General features: G+C 43.8%; 1 long non-coding RNA gene across 1 annotated transcript in view; it reads left to right on the forward strand.

Annotated features, from left to right (window-relative positions):
* LOC128351258 (uncharacterized) overlaps positions 1-21,582 on the forward strand; it is a 74,261-nt gene extending 52,679 nt beyond the window's left edge. The window contains exons 5-6 of the long non-coding RNA XR_008319671.1: positions 20,666-20,775; positions 21,079-21,582. This is a non-coding gene — a long non-coding RNA (uncharacterized LOC128351258). The remainder of the gene's footprint in view (positions 1-20,665; positions 20,776-21,078) is intronic.
* Positions 21,583-23,125: the final 1,543 nt, after the last annotated feature.

Genomic DNA, 23,125 nt, shown 5'->3' on the forward strand with positions numbered 1-23,125 from the left:
TCAGAAACATATCGGCAGCCAGTGCAGTTCTTTTAGATCGGTGTTATATATGGTCCCTTTGGGCAAACCCAGAGACCAATCTGGCTGCCGCATTCCGTACCAATTGTAGTTTCCGAACTATGTACAAAGGCAGCTCCATGTAGAGTGCATTACAGTAGCCTAGAGGTTACCAGCATATGTACCACTGTTTTAAGGTCATTTGTCTCCAGAAATGGACGTATCTGTCATATCAGGAGAGCCCTTAAAACCTATCTGTTCGGCCTGGCCTTCCAGGGTTTTTAAATGATTGACAAACTGTTTTAAATTGTTTTAAATTGCTGCCCTGATTTCCAGGGTTTTTTAGCTGTTTGAATTGTTTAATTGGTTTTATTTTATTTTATAGTTTGATTTTAACTGTTAACTTGTTTTAATTGTTTTTATCGTGCTGTAAACCGCCCTGAGCCATTTTAGAAGGGCAGTATATAAACCAACCAAACAAACAAACAAACAAATAAATAAATATCAGCCAAAGCTGATAAAAAGCACTCCTGGCCACCACCTCAACCTGAGAAACCAGGAAGAGTTGGGGATCCAGGATCACTCCAGACTATGAACCTGATCTTTTAAGGGGGATGTAACCCCATCCAGAACAAGCAGATCTAAACCATCTCTTGGATCCCAACTCCCTACAGACAGTACCTCCATCTTGTATGGATTCAACTTCAGCCTGTTATTCCTCATCCAGCCCAATGTCGCCTCCAGGCAGGCACTTAGGGGGATCATGCCAGTTCCTGATGAAGTTGGTATGGAAAAATAGATCTGGGTGTCATCAGCATATTGAAAGCAACCCAGACCAGACTTCCTGATGATTTCTCCCAGTGGTTTCATGTAGATATTAAAAGGCATTGGAGACAGTATGGAGCCTTGTGGAACCCCACACTTTAGCTCTCACTAAAGTGTGATGACTCTATATGTCATATAAAGTTATGACATATGTCATACAAAGATATGATGACTAAGCAACCTAAAGGGGCAGGGATGTATGTTGTTGTTGTTGTTATATGGATGGGAATCAATGGACTACATTTCTGCTTATATTGTACATTCTCCTGGCCTTCAGTGGGGGAACAGATCCTGGAGCAGAGAACACATTAGAGATTGGCTCCTTGAATGGGATGCTTGTAGAGATGCTGCTGTGGTACAGTTTTAAAGGATTTCAATTTGGTACTGCAATTATAAGAAACGTAGAAGTTTCTCACAGTACCAGGTTAAATTTTATTTGTGTATCACTCAGGAAGGCTTTTACAACTTTACACTTTCAAACTATGCCCACAGCATATCTTGAAGGGAGATTCTGCAAACTTCAAGTAGAACAGCACTTTTGTCCTTGTGGTGCCGGTCAAGTGGAGGATATTATCCACTACATCTTATATTATCCCTTCTGTGATGTGATTGGGGGGCGGGGAATGTTGAGGCCGTTCATAGATCAATTCAAGGGTTCAGACGTGGAATGTTTGATCTTTCTTCTTGCGGATGTGATTACATGTGTCAGTTATCAAGTTGCCACTTTTGCTTTGCTTTCTTTTAAACACCGAAAGAAATTTACCTCTACTATGCCTTGTTTTGGTTTGGTTTGGTTTGATTTTAGCTTTACTAATATTCTATAACCACTAAAGTAACTTTATGGTGCGCTGTTTTTTGTTTTAATGTTCTTCTCTTATATTACGTTATGCTACGACCAGTGGTTATAACAATAAACTTACTACTTACTATGCATCTGTCTCCCACATCCATGTATGGGGTAGGGGGTGTTGTTGGGTCTGATTTTTAAAACTGCACATGGATGAGAACTGTGCTGAAACCCTCTCTCACCTTACCTCCTCAGGCTGAGCTTCTTTGCCCAATTGAGCCTGAGGTGATAAAGTGAGGGAGAGAGTTCATGTCCCATTCACACTTTGTGGGTAAAACTTAGACCACACACCAGCTGCATGTCAGATCTTTTTACCCTCTGATCAGATGTTAAGCCAGTCCTTCAGGAACCACCCAGCCACATGTCCAGGAGGCAGTTGGGAGGGCAAGGAGATCATCTGGGGGGAAGGTCAGTCCAGACCCCCTCCCGCCCCACCTCCAGTCATGTGAATAGCCTTATCAACTTACTTTACTGCTAATCATGTAACAGATGGAGATAAAAAGAAAGCAGTTCTACTCAGAAGTGTGTAAGCTTCCACTTATAGTCAATGAGATACCTATTAGCCACTGTAAGTCATGCCAGTAGATCAAATGAGGAGTTGGTAAATCTCTGGAAGAACTATTTTAACTTAACTCCTCGCAGAATAGAGCAATTTAAAGTTAATTCTTGATTAAGGTGATTTGGGGAGACAGTCGGAAAGTTTGTGAAGAAGCTTTCTCACTATTGTATTTGTGATGCAGCTCTGGTCTAGCTCTCCCCTTGGGGCAGCTAAACTTATCTCAGCTATGCACTTTGAACATGATTGAATGCTCCTTCATTTACACAAAATCCCTCCACATTTCACCCTAGTTCTAACCCTTTTTTTAGAGAGGAGCATTCAGTCATGTGAGCCCTCACCTGCAGTCTCAAGCGCTACAGCCTAAACACATGCTTACTACCCCAATAATGGCAGGCAAGTATATGGAATGAACGATGAAAAATGCAGGGGAGACTACTATGTAAACTGCAGATGACTGTTGGCTTCACTTTCAGGCTGCCTCTGACTATGGAATCAGCAGATAGAAATGTACAAGATGTACAGGCACAGTTAATGGAAAGTGGGGAAGAAAAAAAATCGTGCACAGGTGACATGAGAAAACATACTAACATTTTACCTGAATAGGAAATGGTACATAGGGACATAGGAAGCTGCCTTATACTGAGTCAGACCACTGGCCCATCTAGCTCAGTATTGTTTACACAGACTGGCAGCAGCTTCTTCAAGGCTGCAGGCATGAGTCTCTCTCAGCCCTATCTGGAGATGACAGGGAGGGAACTTGGAACACTCTGCATGGATGCGTACAGATGCTTTTCTCAGAGCAGCCCCATCCCCTAAGGGGAATATCTTACAGTGCTCACCTTTGCTAAGCAGGGTCTGCACTGGTTTGCATTTGAATGGGAGATTGCAGATTTAAAAGATCACCATTGTAGTCTTGCAGATCACATTAAAGGGGTGTGCAGAGTTAATAATAAAGGATGCAGCTGTAGAAAACAATATCAACCTATGTATGAGAGAATCCAAGCATTAAAAGTCGATGATAAAGAGCCTATACTATTTGCTGTACAAAAATTAAGAAGTGGTTCTATTCATCTTGAATGGACTGTGGATCATAAGATGATAACATTTGCACTGGGCGCAGATTGTAATGGGACTCTTATGAGTCACAATCATACAAAATTTTATGGAAACAAGGAGAGGCACCATCACAGCAGAGCAGTAACTGTAGTACAGAGCTGAAATGGAGTTTCATGAATATTTGCACCCACTGCAGAATTAGCAGGACTTTTTGTACCCCAGCACAAAAATGGCACCACTGGGGCTTCTGGGAACATGGTTACTCCCAAGGCCATGAAATATTTGGCTGGATAGAAGAGGAAGGAAGGAAAGAAGGAAGAGGTTGGGTGGAGGGATTCCATGTACATCTTTTGGCTCAGCCCTATATAACCCCAGATGATTCTGTGTGCATATGTAGAAGTGTAAGAGGGCTTCATGAAGGGAGTAAGCCAGGTGTGGCCTTTTTAATCAGGTCTTAACTGTGTCTTTGCTTCAAGGATATGGGAAGGGATGGTTTGACCAACTAGTCGAAGGAATATGCCTGAGGCCAGTTCATGTTTTCCAAGCACCAAGTGAATTCACCTGCCACTTAATGAGCACAGAGCACTTCCAGGTTGAACAATGGGCCTTGGCAAATTTTGTGATGTCTCCCAACGTACACAAAATAGATCAGGTGATGACTTCATCACACTGATCTGTGTTAGAAAGCTTACTTGAAAAGAATGAGGAAACAACAACAAAAAGTCCTTTTGAGAGTCACATTTTTTGCTGGTTCATTCTGCTAACAGAAAAGTAATGGGGGAGAAACATATGCACTCTCAGCATGAGTGACTGGTAAGCTTTCAGCTAAACGTTAAGGTCAGTTTCTTAGGTATGCAAGCTTAGAAGCCCTTTTCAGGCATTGATGTCTAAATCTGTGAGGGGGCAAATGACTACAGCCACCTCTCTGATACACTTGCTGGCTACCCACCCCCCAGCTGGGCCTTCATACATCTGGTGCTGGTGTCTGGAGAGTGTCGTGCTGCCTGGCAGGGGGTTGGGGTGGGAGTTCTTGAACCCTTGGTTAAATAGTTAACTGTCCAGATTTGGTTCAGACACTAACTCTAAAAAAAAATGTTTACGTGTGTATCCTTTTCTTCCATGGGACCTTTCCCCCCTTGTATTATGATGAGTAGCTACTGAACTATTCTTTTCCCCCCTCAGCCATGCATCAAGAAACGGGTGAAGATAAAAAGATTACTCTAGCTCTCTTGAGGCATTACTCCCTCCTCATTCATTGAGTGCAGGGAGAGGGAAACAAATGCCATCGACCTGTGCCCTTCCCACCACCACAGACATGCCAGCTGGCCCTGTGCCCTAGAAAGATAGCACTTAGAGGTGGCCGCAATATCAAGAGAGCAGGGAAAAGGCTTTAATACTGTGTCCCCAGCCTCCCAGCATCTCTCAGCTCTCCCAGCACCAAAGACAAGCCAGGAGCTGCATTCCGTCTTGGCCTGTGTTAAGAAGACCTCAGGCCAGCATGACAGTTATATCTGATGCTACTTGGCAGCTCACTCCTGGAGGGGGCTCCTTCCTCTGAGCTCAGCACAGGACCCTCAGGACAGCAGCCAGCAGCATTAGTTACAGCATCTCTCTTCGCTCTCCCAGTTTTCCTTTATTGTATAATTCTAAACTGTCTTTGGGAGCTTTTAGATTAAAAGGCCAGGCATAAATCTTTAAAAAGTGGTTCAGTAAACAGTTTAGACACTTTGAACTGGTTTAAATGAAGTTCAGGCAGAATAATATCAAACTCTTCTGCTTGCAACAGAACTGTGGGAAATGAATACCGTGATAATTATTTAATGTGAGGGGGAAAATGTTTTTTAATGTTTTCTAAAAAAAAATCTGCAAAACCCCCCCCCCCCGCAATAAAATAACACCCAGGAAAACAAACATAAATTATACAGTCAAGCAGAGTGCTTGATTATTGGACCACTTATTTTAAGCAAGTTACCACTTCTTGTGTTTGAGGTTCTGATTCAGATCCCATTTGAAGGCAACCAAGTGATCTTAGGTTCAGGCTTAATTGACTCACTGGTCACCTTCAGACATAACGTGGAACTGTTCTGCCCCCCACCCCCACCACCATTCCCCCACTCTCCCATCCACATTTGGACATACTGGAGAGTGCCCTCTCTGCAGTCAGCAAGATTGGTGGAGCTGGCTGTGCGGGCTTCCTTTTTTTTCCCCATGCAAGACAGCCCACACAGCTGATATCGGCTGGAGCGAGGGAGGAGCTTCCTCCCTCAACTCCAGCTTCAGAGAAGGCTAGCAGTGGTGCCAGCGTTTGGACATAATGCTGGCACTGTCAAACTGGAGGTGGTGGCCACAAAACGTAGAGATAACCAAAGGTGAGTTTGGTGAGTTTGGGAAGGGAAACCATGGGTTCATTTTTAGCTGTAGCTGTGGTTGCCCTCATTCAGACATACAGTTAAGGGACCTCTGGTTTGGTATTACATGTGAATGTGGTCATTGGGGAAAAAAATGATCTCTGAACCATTTTGGGGGTTCGGGTTCAGATTCTGTTTGATTCCCTGAGTTCACATTCACTTCTTGGGGAAATAAAAACACTACACAGACAGACAGACAATACTGAAGCAGGTTCAAACCTATCCTCCACTCCTCTCAGTGGGCAGCCCAACCTACACCAATCCCAGTGTGGAGGCAATGTGTTTATCTGTGTAGGATGCACAGCGTCACATACAAATCCTTCTCCCACCCTAGGACTTTCCAGAATATTGGCCTTCCCGCCAAACGCACCACTGCTGTTGTAGTGGCAGGCATTTAGCTGGTTTGTAATAAATGACAGGGTTTGGAGGGTGTTGTGTGGTTTGTTTGTTTTTGCAATTACTTCACATTTTAATTACTTTTAATTGACTATCAATTGGTTGGGAAAGCTGTTCACCCTTGAACAAAATAGTATTTTTATTCTGAGTCACCTTTATGAGCCTCTAAACTACATTCTGTTTATTTAAGGCCTCATATTAACAATAGCTCTTCAGTACTTGTGACTTTGCCCAACAGGACACTGGCAGGCGGGTGGTGGGGAGAACAGAAGTTGAATTCTTTTTAAACACAGATGTGTAGCAAATTCTCCCCCCCCCCTTTTTTTTTTTTTGATGCGGATATTCATTAGAACTTGGCATGCTCATGGCAGGTTGATTTACCTTCTTGGCTTTTGTTAGAAGGAATTCTTTCACCACAGGTGAATAAAAAGCTGGGACAGCAGCCTGTTTACAAATCTGTCCTTTATTTAATCTGCAATCACTTCACAGTGATACCTTGCTGCTCTGGTGCTCTGGGCTTCAGACACAGACCTGATCTCAGCACTGCGTACCTTTCCCAACCAAAGCAAATGTAATTTTAAGCCAGCCTGTTGATGGTAAGGCTCAGCAGGCAGGCTAGGCAAGGAATCCAAAGGGAGGGGCAATGTTTCCAAGTGTCTGTTTTCCGCTAGTGCAGGAGTGTGATCATAACATTATTGCTTTCCATATTAGTGATAAATGCAGAACACCCTGAAAAATGTGCTGTGACGAAGCGGAGCGTGCAAAGACAAAAATAAGAAAAGCGTTGAATAGTTATTAAAAACATGATACTTCAAATTAAAATGTGCTAGCTGGATTCTCAAATTCTCACTGAACTTACATTATTTTCTAGGGTGTCTTTCATTTCTACCCAACTTTTCATGTGCTGTTTTTTACTTTTGACTTCAGTCTGATGATACAATTTGCACATTTCAAATTCTCCAATTCCTGCATGTTGTTATTAGGGATGTGCAAAATATTTTGACATCAAAACATTTTGACTCGAAACTGGCTTCCAATTGGCTTGCGATCTCCTTGTTTCTTGGTTGGCTTGTTATCATACAAATCAAGTGTTATCATAGGCAACTGTGCCCACACTGGCTAGGAGGAGGGAGGGGGAGCTTAATGGAGGGAGTTTCAAAATGTATTTAAATGGACTGGTAGGCAAGAGAGCCCTTATAGTTTTTATCGTGTTTATATAGCCCTTGAAGAGGATACTTCAGAAGAAGAGGAAGGATCAGAGACTGCAGCAGCAGAGAGCAGACTGGTGGCGGTGGCATGGGCCTGCCTGACCTGATGGAGAGAGAGACATGGGGGACCCCATTCACATGTAATGCCAAACTGCATTTGAATGGGGCATTGGTTGGAATTTGTGTGCATCTGAATGCGTGAAACCACGGATTCACAGTAAAAGTGACCTGTGGTTTCCCTCCTCAAACTCCAATTTAAACCTTTGGTTTTTTAGTGAGTTTCACTGCTCCAACCCGAGGTTTGAAGGTGACAGCATTACGTCCGAGCACAGATGCCACCATAACCACGGTTTTGTGTTGTTTCTGGAATCGAAATAATAGAGAGAGGAGTCTAGACCCACCCAGGAAGGTGCCCGCTCCATGCCTGCTGTGCTTCTCACTGGCCACCTCTCCAAGCACTTCCTCCACTCCCTGTCTCTGTGCTCCTCAAGCCATTGCCTGGCAACAGGCTCACTGTCTTGTCTCATCCCCAGCTTGTAAGCTTGTCAAAGGGGAAAGTGACATTGGAGGATGCCCACTTTCGACTGGGTCTCTTGTTCCCCCCTGCAAACCAGAAGAGAAAGGGGGAGGGATGGAAGGATGGGCAAGTATGTGTGTTGGTCACCAAAAACAAATCGATAAAACAGTATGTTCACAAGCACATGCAGTCACAGTGGCACCACAAACCAGGCAAGCCTGGTTTAAAAGGGTTAATAAGGCTTTAAAAGGTATCCCCACTCAGGAATTCTTAAATGTCTATTTTTTTGTACAGTGAAGTTTGGGAAGGGAGGGCCAGCCCCAATTCCTTGGGTGCAAGATCAATAATGTGTGACGATGCCCCTTCTCCCAGGACTTGTCTCTCATGAGAGAGAAAGGCCATGAAGATACCCATGCACTTCTCAAGAGAAGAATCATCCTGGGGTACACAGGGATGGGGCAGAATCGCTAATAATGGGCGATGATAGCCTTTCTCCCAAGGACCACTGTCTCATGAGAGTGAAATTCCATGGAGACGCACATGTGGCCAAACAAGGGTGGCAGGGAGGAACGCTGGTTGTATTCCCCTTCCCACCAGATGAGTGCTGGTTGTTTCTGGGAGCATGGAGCATTCTCCCAAACAATTTGTGCTGCGGCAGGGAGCTCCGCATGCCGGGACAATATATCCCAGCCCCTAGGAATCACACAATGCACCGATTGCAGGGTTCTAGGCACCCGTCTCTGTGTGCGGCCAGGCTGGAAGCAGCATGGCTTGTACAGAAGCAGTAAGCCCAGGTTAAGGGAGCACTAGCTCCCTTGACTTTGGCCAATAGCCGGGCTAAAAAGCCAGGCTAGGTTGTGCTGCCCTGCTGGGATCAGGCCCAATCCCAGCAGTTCTTACACACAGCCTAACCCAGGCTGGGCTTCCCTAGCCTGGGTTAGGCTGCATGTGACAACTGCCTCATGATTGTATCTTTTTATCAGAGGAATTTTTCATTGGGTTGTGCCCAATGAAAAATAGTATGAAAAGGCTTGAATCACATTGGTTCAATACATCTCAGTTTGGGTCCTCTTTATATGTAGACCTGTTTAGAATATCGTTATGAATTTGACCTTAGATTCTATGAGCTCACACAGATAACTGTCATGGGGTGAATTTTCTTACTTAGAGAAAGGTTGGTTATCTATTGAGAAAAAATAATTTTATCACTCGTAATCTCTACATGTGTGGTAGGATATTCTTGCACAGAACTCTCAGAATTTGCTACCTGTGGTGTGTGTATGACCCTCCTTTACCACATAAAAGGGTATTATAGACAACCATATTACTCAGGGCAATTGAGTTGTTTGACGGTCTGTATGTCCTTTCTTTTTAGTTATTCCAAGGGTCCACAAATAAATATTTTGAAAAGAAATGTTTGGCCTCACTTCATGAAAAGGCTTTATGCTGAAGCAAGGAAGATTTCAGTAGCATTGCAACAGACGTTCGCTGAAAATATTAGAATATGCTTGCATTTATCAAAACAAAGTTAGTTATAAGTTTATTCGGTAATTGACCAGCAAATTTATCAAAACAAATTTTCAAGAGAGGAGAAATAATGTTCTGTTTTCATCTTCCTCCCCCCTGGGGGGGCAGCTTTTATCTGTGTGATTCAACTTTCTGAGTAGGGAGAGGTGACTGTTAAAAATTCTGGAGCTGGATATTCTCTTCATGCTTCAGTTATAAAAGTTCCAGCTACTCAAGGCAACCTAAAGAATGAGAATAGGTAAGAAGCAGAAAGAGAATTTCACTAGATTTAGCATCAGGAGTCCATGTGGACCAGCCAGTTACCAGTGGAATCCAATCTCTGGGGGAAAGAGTGTGCTTCCAAGCTGACATAACACACAACAAGCATAGGTAGTTCAGTAATGGTAAATAGAGTGATCACAAACTAAGGAATCCAGGGCTTCTGTACCTTTAACAGCTGTGTAGAACAGTGCATTATGGTGGGTAACACATGGCACACTGGGGTATGGAATTCTGCTGCTGCTGCAATTCACATTTCCTATTGGGGATAAGCTAATCATGTCCTGAGAGACAGGACTTGCATGGCAGCCCACATGCCAGCCATGCATGGCAACCGTTATTTGGCTATGAACCTTCCTTTTTTGCACCATAGGTTAGGACCACAAAAATGGGAAGGTGATGTGGTTATTGTTGCTGCTGTTGAACGCCGGGCAGACCACTGTAAATGTAAATGTCTGTAAATGTCTCATCGTCTGTGTTTCACTTGGTGGATAACAAGTTGTAAATACCTGTTTTGTTAATTTGAACTGGTGGAGCGGTTCAGTGCAGTTTTCAGTATCAAATCCTAATTCTAATTTGTGTTGAGGTGTGAGAACACAGAGCACAGAGTTTTATTTAAAATTGATCCATTTATTTGGAATAAAAACCTGTGCATCCATCCCATGAATGACTCCAACATGGCTGCCAGGATTGTAGCAGGTGACCAATTATTCATTTATTCATTTCATTGCAGCATGACTATTATTTGGCTCTCTTGTATTTTATTCTTTGTAAGCTTGGGAGGGTGATAGAAAACAATTTCACTCTGGGGGTGGGGGAAGGCAAATTGACTATAGTAGCATACATCAGTAACTGACGTTAAAAATATCAGCTGTTTTAGAAGGCATCAAGAAAAATCTGAGTTTTTAAAGGGTTATATTTTAATCTGTGAAATATTACTTCCCTTCTTATGTGCTAGAACAAAGTACTTGTCTCTGTTCAGTAAAAAAGCTATAAATATTGGGCTGCTTGCAAAGATTTGTAAACATTATTTAGATAAATAACAGGCTGTTTCCTCCTAAATGGTAGTTTGGCTTAATAGCAGTGATGTTACAGAGGTTATAGAATGTGTTGAAAGAGCTTTAGTTCTGCTGTCAAAAGCCTGAAATAAAAAAAGTTGCATACCCAATTTTTATAGGTCTTACAATAATAACTTTGAACTTGGGAGAGTGGGGGTGGTCTTCTAACTTTAAATATATAGAGGGGAAACGGCATTTAAGTCCCTGCTGATTCCATTGGTTGGATTTAGAAGACTTTGTGAGTCTCAACAGCTTGAATCTCATGAACTTATTAGTATGGCTTGGAAATTAGGGCCTGTTTCTCACTTCGGTGGCAGACGTGTGTTTGGGCTGTGCCACTTCAGAGTCAGGTGGAGGTTTGTAAGACTGAACATTCCTCCACACAAAAAGCAGCAATTGCTGCTGCATCCACTTGATAAATATAGAGGAAGAGGGGTGGGAGGGTGTGTACTTTGCAGGGTATATTGGATGCCCTTTCCCAGGTACACAAAGGCTTAGGGGTGTGCATGGAACCACCAGCAGCTATTGGGTTCAAATTCGAACCAAATTCAAACCAAGCTGCCAGTCTACAAACCAGTTTGTTAGAACCGGCCAGCAGTTGGGTTTGTGCTGTTGAACTGAGTCAACCTGGGTCGATTGGTGCCTTGCTTGTAAAGGGGAATCTGGTAAGGATTCCCCTTCACAAGCCAAGAGGGATTCCCTACCTGAAATGGTATTCGAGGGATAGGCAGGGGTGGGCAAGAGGGCACTTTAGCAGCAGTGACGGGGACAGCTCCCTGGAGGCCCTGCCAGCGCAACCCCCGCCCCTGCACACCGACCTGTTGTACGGGGTGAAGGGCTGGTGGGGCCAAGAGGGGCTGCTGCCGCTGCCACAGCTGGTAAGGTGTCCTCTCACCCACCCACCCCTGCCCATCCCAGGAACACCATTTTAGGCAGGGAATCCCTCTTTGCTTGTAATGTGGAAATGGACCCCACTTTACAAGCAGGACTAAACCAGTTCAATCCAAACTGGGCCCAGTACGCACTCAGATAGGCCCCCCTTTAGGGGAGGGCCTCTCTGGTTCAAGGTCTAACTGGTCAAATTGGGCTAGTTCGAATTGAACTGGGTTTGATTCGAACTGGTTCTACACATGCCTATAGAGGCTGTCACTGCTAACATGCTAGTTTCCAATGTGGAGGGAAGGTTTTGAAAGGAGGAGGAGGGGGAGAGTAACTGGCCCTACTCAACCCAGCACAGTACCTCCAGTGAATGTTGCTGGTGTCTATCTTATGTTTCTTTTTAGATTGTGAGCCCTTTGGGGACAGGGATCCATCTTATCTTATTTATTTATTATTTCTCTGTGTAAACTGCCCTGAGCCACTTTTGGAAGGGTGGTATAAAAATCAAATCAAATCAAATCAAATCAAATAAATAAATAAATTTCTACAGAGAGACCATTCCAGAGTTGTGGGGCAGCAGCAGAGAAGGCCCACTCCTGCGTAACCACCAGATGAGCTGGTGGCAATTTCAGTCAAACCTTTCTGGATTATCTCAATGGGTGATGGGGCTCAGGGTAAAGAATATGTTCTCTTAAATACTCAAGGCCTAAGCTGTTTGAGACCTTATTGGTTATAACCAGCACCTTGTATTTTGCCCAAAAACCTATTGTTAGCCAGTGCAGTTCTTTTTAGTATAGGAGTAATATGGTCTCTACACAAAAGAGACCTGGTTGCTGCATTCTGTACCTACTGCAGTTTTTGGACTATGTACAGAAGCAGCCCAACATAGAGCGCATTGCAGTAGTCAAATCTGGCGGTTACCAGCATATGTACCCCTGTTCTGAGGTGATTTATCCCAAGAAACAGATGCAGCTGGGGCATCAGCCGAAGCTGACAGACAGATCCTCTGGTCACCACCTCAACCTGAGATACCAGGGATAGGTTTGGATCCAGAAGCACTCCCAGACGCTGCACCTTATCCTTCTGGGGAAGTGTGACCCCATCCAGAACTGGCAGATAACAATTGTCTTGTGAATTCTGACCCTTGTGAATTCTGACCCTTGTGAATTCTGACCCTGCACAATAAGTACCTCTGTCTTATTTGGATTCATTCTCAATTTGTTATCCCTCATCCAGCCCATCACTGCCTCCAGGCAGGCATTTAGGAAGGCTATGCCTTCACCTGATGATGTTGACAATGAGATATAGATTTGGGTGTCATCAGCATACTGATAACACTCTGCACCACTGCACCAAATCTCCTGCACCAATGGATGCCTCCCTGAGCTCCTTGAAGCAAATGTGAAAAGAAAATGTCATAAATCAATACTATTTTGAGACAGATTTTGCTCTATCTCTTGTTTTGTGTGGTATAGTCACAGCCAGTTCAGATCCCCTCAGAAAATTTGTGATTTGATGATGATGATGATGATGATGATGATGATGCAGGTGCAGGTGCAGGTGCAGATACAGTACATCACTTTACACTTATAGAGGGCACTTTTGTGTTGTCGCCCATTCATTCAGTTTTCAGAGATCCATCCAGACATCTTTAATGTCCATTTGAGATTGTACCTTCCTGAATATAGCCCCAAAATGCACATATATGCATGTTTACTCAGAAGTAATGATTTCTTATTTCATTGGGGTTTACTCAAAGTAAGTGTATATGGGATTGCAGCCTATGTCTCATTCTACTAAGATTTATATATATTCCTATGCATACTTATTTGGGACTGGTTCTTATGAAACTCAGGGGAAGTTAACTTCCAGGTAAATTTATTTATTTTATTTTATTTTATTTCATTTCACTTTATTTAACACACTTCTATACCACCCAAAACTCACATCTCTGGGCAGTTTACAACAAACAAACAAAAAGCTAGAACATTAGTTAAAATAAATGACAACAAAAAACTTAAAACAGTAGTTAAAGCAAAATAAATGACATAGCAAAAATTAAAACATTACAATTTAAATTTTTAAGACAACATTTTAAAACAACCCTAAAACTGTTAAAACAATATTTAATTAAAAGCCTGGGTGAATAGGTGCGTCTTTAAAGACTTTTAAAAAGTTGTCAGAGATGAGGAGGTTTTTATTTCAGCAGGCATTTAAGCATTTCTAATAGTTAGTTAGTTAGTTATTCGATTTCTATACCGCCCTTCCAAAAATGGCTCAGGGCGGTTTACACAGAGAAATAATAAATAAAAATAATTGCCTCCTTAAAACAAGGAAGCATCCTGCCTTCCCTCAAAGATGCATTTATAATCTCTACCAGGCCTTCTACCGCAACCCCCCTGCCAGATAGTATAAGCCATGTCGAGCAAGGGTCAGGAGAACAGGTGGTAGGTTGTACCATTCCAATCAGCTCATCCACATCCTCAGGAGTCACAAAGTGGAACTAATCCAACTTAACCACATAAGAGGAGTCGCTGGACACCTCCACATCAGACACTGAAGTAATTGTGGAGAAGGAATATAAGTTGGCCTGAATACGAGATATTTCCCCCACAAAGAATTCATTAAACACGTCACAGTGGGTAATCAAAGGTTCCAAATTCTGATTCAATGGAGGAGGGGCACATACTTGCCCTCTCACAATCCTAAACAGCTCTGCTGGATGTGAACTTGCAGATGCAATATGGGCAGAAAAGAATTGCTTCTTTGCCACACGTATCGCCTGAGCATAGATCTTCAAATGTGCTCTATGCTGTAACATAGAATCTGGAACCTTTGGATAGGCCTATCCCAAGTGGTCTCAGGACCGACGCACATTGCAGGTCACACGCTTGATTTGGTCTTTCACTCTGATCAGGGTGGTGTACTGTGGATGGGGACTCCTGTGATTTCCCCATTGTCATAGATGGACCACCATCTGGTTAAGGTTGGACTTACAGTCACTTCCCACCTTTGCAGGGGTGAGGGACCTATTAGGATGGTCCACCCAAGAAGGTTATTGGATCCAATAGGATTTCAAGAAGTCTTGGAGGGATTTGGCTCTGCTGGTGATCCTGTCGATGCCCTGGTGGAAAATTGGAACAGCAAACTCACCAGAGAAGTAGACAAGATCACTCCTAAGCATCCTCCCTGATCCACTTCAAAATTGGCCCCTTGGTATACGGAAGAACTACAGGGGCTTAAGCAGCGAGGTAGATGACTGGAGTGCAAGTGGAGAAAGACTCGACTCGAATCCAACAGATTACGACATAGAGCCTATAGTCATCATGGCCACTTTGAACTCCTGGGCTGCCCCGGACAATTTGGTCCCAAAATGAACATTGAAGTCCCCCAGCACCACAAGCCTTGGGGACCACAACACCAATCCTGACATCAAGTCCATCAGCTCAGTTAGGGACTTGTTTGAGCAGTGGGGCGATCGGTACACCAACAGAAAGTCCCAGTCTATCCCTGGTCCCCAAACTTAAGTACACACATTTGATATGGTCCGACACCTCAACAGGGATCCTGGTCAGGGAGATATTGTTCATATAGATCATAGCCACTCCACCTCCCCGCCCATGGTCCCTCAGCCACTCCTCAACAGAGTATCCTGGAGGGAGAAGCTGGGACCAGACCGGGCCACCAGCCTCCCCCAACTAGGTCTCTGTAATACATACCAGGTCGGTGCCTTCATCCAGAATCAAACGATGGATGGTTTCTGATTTGTTCTGGACTGAGCTGGCATTACAGAGGAGCAAGGTGAGGTTCAAAGGGTGGTCGGCACTGCTCCCCAAGCTTAAAGCATGGTGTAGTGGTTAGAGTGCTGGACTAGGACCAGGGACACCCGAGTTCAACTCCCCATTCGGCCATACTTGCTGGGTGACTCTGGGCCAGTCACTTCTCTCTCAGCCTAACCTACTTCACAGGGTTGTTCTGAGGTGAAACTTAAGTATGTAGTACACCGCTCTGGGCTCCATGGAGGAAGAGCAGGAAATAAAATGTAAAATAATAATAATGATAATGATCACCATCATCATCATCATCCCCCAGTGAGGCGCTACCTTGGCGTGGTTGTGGGGCTTGCATGCTCTGAGGAAGGTGAGAGCTATGCCAGAGGCCCAACCATAGTGCACAGGTCTCACCAGAGGAGCCAGACGAAGAGTGCCTCTCCATCAACAATGAGGTGAGACGTAAGTTTAATAAATCTATACCGGATCGGTTGTCGCCCGGGTCAAAAAGGACCATGCCAGGTTCTGGAGTCCCTGAACATCTGGTGGCAAGTGGGCTACAGGACTCAGGATCTTCAGTTGAGCAACCAGGGCTGGAGACTGCAGGGTTACTGGAAGAAACGTCGCTTAACCGAAAATATATATACGAAAAATGACAACAAGGAAATAATGATCTGCTATGACAAGTCTAGTCCAACTAGAAGAGGTTATTTAAAAAGAATGTACCAAATTTTGAAAGAGAAGCATCCAAATATAGAAATAACAGAACAAAGACTAGCAGACCAGAGAAGATTCATAATAAGAAATAAAGTATTCACAGAAGTTGAGCTGGAAGAATTGCAAAGAGCAACACATGCTCAAGATATGGAAGAAGAATTACCACCAACTGAAGAAGCTGCTCAGGCGCAGGTGGAGGAGGTGTTGGAAATAGAGGATGCCACTGTTGCTGAACTGTTTCAAAATCAAAACCAGGCAACCTCCCCTTTGCCTTCACCTCAAAAACCTGAATGCCATTTAACAGAAAAGCAACAAAAACTAAAGCAAAAAAATAACTGAGCAGATGAACCAAACAACCACCAGGGTTCGACTTCCAGCTCTAAAAACAGTTGCCAAAAAACAACTTGCTCAGGCATTAAAAGATGTCAGTGCTGCACTTGCGGAAATAACAACCAATAATTTGCAAGAAACAAATGAACTAATGCACAGTGCAGCAACAAAAACAAAACAAGAGCTCAGATATAAGATCAGTGGACCTGTAAAAAAAGCAAGTAGTACATCACCTAAATGGAAGATTAGATTAGAAAATAAAATCGCCAGGATTAGATCGGATGCTAGTAAATTGAAAGATATGAAAGACAAGAAGTCTCACCCAGGACTAAATGCCCCACTATTAAATGCCCTCTCCCACATACAAATACCTGGGCCAGTAGGCCTGGCCCTCACCCTCACTGTCCCCAGAAGTGGCTCTCCCAAAGGGGCAACCCCGCCAGTGGTGGACCCACTGCCACTGGCAGCACCCTAAATAGCTCTGAGCAGCAAGCTCTGGCAAATGGAGTCCAGGAATTTGCCAAGTCACCCCCTGTGGGCCCCAGTCCTGCAAAGCCTCACCACAGTCCAGCAGCCTGTCCAGGAGGGGCAGATAGTAAGTGGGGGGGGGGGCAGAAGCAGACAGGCAGGCACCCAGTCCCTCACCCTGTGGTCTGCCTGAGGGCAGATGTTCCTCCTTCTTGCCTCTCCTGCAGGCTTCTGGTGGGCCACTGGCAGCACCCTAAATAGCTCTGAGCAGCAAGCTCCGGCAGATGGCGTCCAGGAAACTGCCAAGTAACCCCCCGTGGTCCCCAGTCCTGCATAGGATATGCATAGGATAAATATGCATAGAATAAAAGTATCACTGGTTAGATTGCAAAGCCCCACTAGCTTTCTCCTATTTTAGCATGGATCTAGTGTGGCTAACACAGTGTTGCAATTTCTCTCAGAGGAAAAGTATCTATTAGAGAGAAAGTTAAATCAGAAAGTTAATCCAGGACCAATCAGTCAGTCAATTTTTATTATGGTCAGAATCCAGCAATTCATCCAGGATTTTGAGTCAACATCTCTCTCTCGCTCTCACTCTCGCTCTCCCCCCACACCCACCCACCAGCAGCACTCTCTCTCTCTCTCTCTCATTTATACTGCTGTTCTCAAGATGAACAACACAATTTTAAAATAGGGGTATATAAATCAAGCATCCCAGTTTAAGAATACCATCAACTGAACATCTATAATATTCATGCAGCTGAGATTGAGTTTATCTCTTGTTTGATAGCTAGACTTCTGTTAATTTCCATTCTGTGTCACAATATTATTTAAATTGGTTGCTACAAAAATAATTACATTCCAAGCAGGGAGTCGTAGGATTTCTTTCTTCTCAGCTATAGTGTGAATTTCATAACATGTAGCTTATATTTTATTGCAAACCATTTTGCAGTTCATTACTGTGGCAATTCTCCTAAAGTGGGACCAGCTTTTAAAATTTTTATAGGGCACTGAGGCCATGAATGGTTGTCCTGTTTCCTAGCATGTTCCATGTGGCGTACTTCTATCCCGCTTTTGATTGATAAAGGCCCGCCATAGCCATGTTTCTAATTCATTCCTGTGAGCTTCAGTGGAGCATTTTTGACTGCAATCAGTTTGGACAACCCTGTCAGACGCCAGTCAATGACAATGCATATCAGAACAGTCAGAAGTTTACAGCGTGTAATAAAAACTGAGCTAAAGTCAAGCAAGCCATCCTCTTGTGGTCTGAGCAGGACTCTAGGCAAGCAGTGATTTGTAGGCTCCATTACATCCCAAATGTTCTTTGTATCTAGCCCTTGGCAGGGTGTCAAGGACAAGGCATAATCAGTCTTCAGAGATCACTCTTGAAATGCCATGCCCTCTGCTCCCTTCAGGTGACTCATTTTTTTCCCCCATGTTGTCAGGGTCTGTTGATGAAAACTGACGAGTTTCAAGGCCCTGTGACAAGCAAAGCATCTCCAATACATAGGAAAAATGATTTTGTACAGTCAGTAGTCTCAGAACTCTCTGTGAGTGATGAATAAGCCTAATGCTCAGAAAACAAATATTCTTTCATATTCCAGATGAATGTCCTTGCACCCAAAATTAAAGGAATTTTAGATTCAGAAAGAGAATAGTTGTATGGTTGAAAGCACACTGGCTTGTGGTGAATGTAATGTTTTAAGATTAAATCTTTACCTCAACACTAGAGATGAGAGGGTGTGAAATACTGCCCCAAAGCCCTTGATCTTGCATTTGTTTTTGTGTGTGCAGCTATTCACAACCACTGCACCCCACCCCCCTGCCCCATGCTGCTTTGGTAGCCACTTTCCGATTTCATCTTCCTTGAGTGACTCCACTCCAGCCAATCAGGGACTGACATACTGTGCAACATTACGCATGTGGTGGAATGTAACATTTATATTATATAATGGCTGCACTGTTCTGCAACTCTGTGCAAAGTTCATGCTTGTGCAGCACCAGCAACTTTGCACATGTTACATTCCACTGCATAACATTGCACAATATGTCAGTCAGGAATTGTACTGACTGTGATGCTATCGCAACATTATGATATCACAACACTATGTAGCCCACTAGAGTGATGGTGGTGCTTCCTCTATTGGTCACATCTGCAATCTGAGCCAATCAGAGATCACTATAATAAGACTTGAAAAATTTTCAACCCTTTTGGAACAATCCCCAGAAAAATCACCCCCAAATCACTTTATATTCAGAGGACGCATTTCATAGTCTGATGAACAATCTCTCTGTCCCATTTTGGCTGAGCAGTTACACTACTAGGATGGAAATTTCTTATAAAACTGTGGGACCTACAATGTATATGAATGGTCATTTACTAATGGCCCTTTCCGTTGTTACCTTCATGGGTGGGGAGGGGAGGGACTGCTGCAGCATGGCTTCTTACCTTGCTGCTGCCTGGCTAACGTCCTTAACCCCAGACCATGTATGTGGAATCCAAGATGTTGCTCTTGCTAGCTACTGAGTAACCGAATGGGCCTTTGTCCAACCCAAAAGACTCATGTAAGTTTCATATCAGAACTTCCCTCAGTTCTAAAAGATTTGCTTTTTCTCTCTGTATTTACTACTGCCCGTTGTGAGGCATATAGCCCCCGTGGCATTTCTGTATGGCAGGAAAAGACTCAAAGTGTGAAGTACCTAGACCTCATACCAATTGGATGCTCTTATTGTCTAAGAACATACCATGATCAGGGAGAAACATTAAGCTTTTGAATCATTTGAGCAATTGAACCCCCATTCAGAGGTGCTCTTATCCTTGGACTTGCAGGCCGAAGTCCAGGGCCTCCACATCATCTGGGGCCCCCAAATCCTCTTTAGTCTGTCCCAGGTGGTATGGTCATCCAGTGGAGCATGATGATACTTAATTTGCAGGGGAGGGGGGCCTCCAAAGACCTTTAGGCTCCAAAATTACCTAGGTGTACCTCCGCCCCCATTCTGCTAAGATGTCTGCCTATCTCCAAGGAGAAGATTGTAATTAACACCTGGGTGGTACCTATTTCTGTACTAGACAGTAGATTTGCAACCTTCTTCCCTATAAAGGAAAAAAAACCACCAACTTTTTTGTGTAGGTAGTAATCAGAGGGGATTTTGAGGTTGCTGATTCCACAGTGTTATGTTCTGTGTTAGCTGAGTCCATGCTGCATGGTTCCTAGAAGCGTGCAGAGTTCACCATGATGCCAGCTTTTGCTTTGTGAACGGCAACTTAAGACCTGGATCTACTGATCCTCCTGTCTAACACTAGACAGGAAGTAAGGTACCTCGCTTGTGCATTTTAATCTTTTTACCTTGCCTGTAAACTGTCCTGCTTTTTATATTTACTTAAATAAACTGGATTTTGATTGTTTTAAACTTGATCTGGGCTGGAAACTTGCTCAGTTCTGTCTCCCTATGTGCCCACTCTGGCTTTCACACTCTTAAAGAGGTTTTTGAGGCATTTTGCTATGTTTTGAGTTCACCCGGGTTTCTACATAGAACAGGAATGATTTTTAAGGTTATTTGTCTCATTGGAGACTGGTGGCAGCTCTACTGAGAAATTTTAATGACCTTGCAAGATGTCCAGGGCAGGAAATCTTCCCCTGGTTCACCACAACTAGTTTGCTACTTTATTTATTCACTCGTATGTTCGTTCATTCTTTCAAGATATTTCTATCCCGCCCCTCCACTGCACTACTGCTCAGGGCTGTTCACAACAACAAAACACATAAAACAATATGATGTAAATAATACTCCATCTGTGCTGAATTAGACCAAAAGACTAATCTAGTCCTGCATTCTCTTTTCAGCAACTGGTGAATCAAGATGCCTCTGAGAAGCTCACAGGCAGGATCTGAAGGCACCAGCCACCTCCATCTGTCCCCAGAACCTGGTCCTTAAAGGCATACTGCCTTTAAAGGTATAGAATGGAAGATCCATTTTACTATCATGCCTAAAGGCATTGAGTTAGGGACCATCAAGTTATACTTGATAAGTTGCCATTTCATAATGGTCAGTTTTGTTCACCGCCCTTTCTACATTTAGGACTTGAGGGAGAGTGTGTCTGACTGGGAGACAGAAGAAAATAGCATAGGTGGTATTGCCATGTGTTTGTTTGGAGGTGCTGACCATTGCTCTAAAAGGCCACAAAGAGAGGATGCAGTTATTGCCTTGTTGTTCATTTTTCCACTCTTTGTCCAGTCTCCTCTCTTTCCTCCCACAGCTGTGCAGAATCTTGCTTGCCACCTCAGGAAAAGTGACCTGCAGAGCAGTGAGGTGTGGATCTCAGCAGTGTTCTCTTCTCTCAGCATTGTTACTGTGGGAGAAGTCTCATCTCTAGATGAAAAGTCAACAACTCATAGGACTGGTCTGTCCACCTAGCATATCACAGCTCTCTTACAGCCCACCAGCCATGTGTGTTGGCTGGCTCATTAAAGCTCTATGGACTGCCTTCCTGGAACAGCAAAAATTGGGGATTGGGAAGCCACCATGAGCTACTAGTTTTGCAGGTCTGCCATCAAATATTTCTGGATAATATGCAGGGGCATCATAGGAACTGTTACACTCAGTTTACTTAAATAAAAGCAGCAACACCAGTTAAAGGCAGTGTTTATATACCTGTCCTCATTTCATGGAGGACAGGTCTATTTCATGGACAGGTCTATTCATGGCTACTAGTCTGGTGGCTACAGGCCACCTCCAGCCTCAGAGGCATGATGCCTCTCAATATCAGCTACATAAGAACAGCGCTGCTGGATCAGGCTCAAGGCCTATCTAGTCCAGCATCCTGTTTCACACATTGGCCCACAAGATGCCATTGGGAGCCTACAGGCAGGAGTTGAGGGCATGCCCTCTCTCCTGCTTTTACTCCCCTGCAACTGGCACCCAGAGGCATGCGGCCTTTCAGGCTGAAGGTGGCCTTTAACCCTCTGACTAGTAGCTGACTAGTAGACCTCTCCTCCATGAAGTTATCTATACCCCTCTTAAAGCCATCCAGGTTGTTCGCTGTCACCACATCTTGTGGCAGAGAATTCCACAAGTTGATTATGCGTTGTGTGAAAAAGTACCTCCATTTGCTGGTCCTAAGTTTCCTGGCAATCAATTTCATGGGATGACCCCTGGTTCTAGTGTTATGTGAGAGGGAGAATTTCTCTCTATCCACTTTCTCCACTCCATGCAGGATTTTATAGACCTCTATCATGTCTCCCCGCAGTCGTCTTTTTTTCTAAACTAAAAAGCCCCAGGTGTTGTAGCCTTGCCTCATAAAAAAAGGTGCTCTAGGCCCCTGATCATCTTGGTTGCCCTCTTTTTCCAGTCCTACAATGTCCTTTTTTGATGTGGTGACCACAATGGTACGCAGTACTGCAGGTGTGGCCACACCATCGTTTTGTATAAGGGCATTATAATATTAGCAGTTTTATTTTCAATCCCCTTCCTAATGATCCCTAGCATGGAATTGGCCTTTTTCACAGCTGCCGCACATTGAGTCGACACTTTCAATAAGCTGTCCACCATGATCCAAAGATCCCTCTCCTGACCAGTCACTGACAGCTCAGATCCCATCAACGTATACTTGAAATTGGGGTTTTTCGTCCCAATTTGCATCACTTTACACTTACCAACATTGAACTGCATTTGCCATTTTGTCACCCACTCACCTAATTTGGAGAGATCCTTTTGGAGCTCCTCACAATCTGTTTTGGATTTCACTACCTGAAAGAGTTTGGTATCATCTGCAAATTTGGCTACCTTACTGCTTACCCCTACTTCTAGATCACTTATGAATAAATTCATAAATATGAGTTTGGTCTAGGTGGGCCACTGTGTGAAACAGGATGCTGGACTATATGGGCCTTGGGCCTGATTCATCAGAGCTGTTCTTATTTTCTTAAAGCATTCCATGTCACAGAAAGGAGCTAGTTAGCTTACTATGGTATCCAGATCAGAATGTGTGAGTCATCTTCTGCAACTTGTAGAAAACCACTATGTGTGCACCTGTGACTGAGCTCGGATTTGAAATGTGGTTCCATCTTGGTTGAAGGTATTGCTAAGGATGGGAAGTCATGGTGCCCTGGGGAACCCCCTTCACTCCACAAATTTTACTGAGTCCTTCCCAAGACCACCTCATCTTAATCTTCACTCCAAGTAGTAACAGCCACTTTTAAAAACCAATTTCAGAACCTGAGTCCTCATAAATTTATTTGCTGTCTCATGCCTGGAGACACTATTCTGTCCTCACCATGAATCTGTGCATTTCAAGTATGGCAGAC

This window comes from Hemicordylus capensis, chromosome 3, assembly GCF_027244095.1.
Source record: "Hemicordylus capensis ecotype Gifberg chromosome 3, rHemCap1.1.pri, whole genome shotgun sequence".
Taxonomy (NCBI): Eukaryota; Metazoa; Chordata; class Lepidosauria; order Squamata; family Cordylidae; genus Hemicordylus; species Hemicordylus capensis.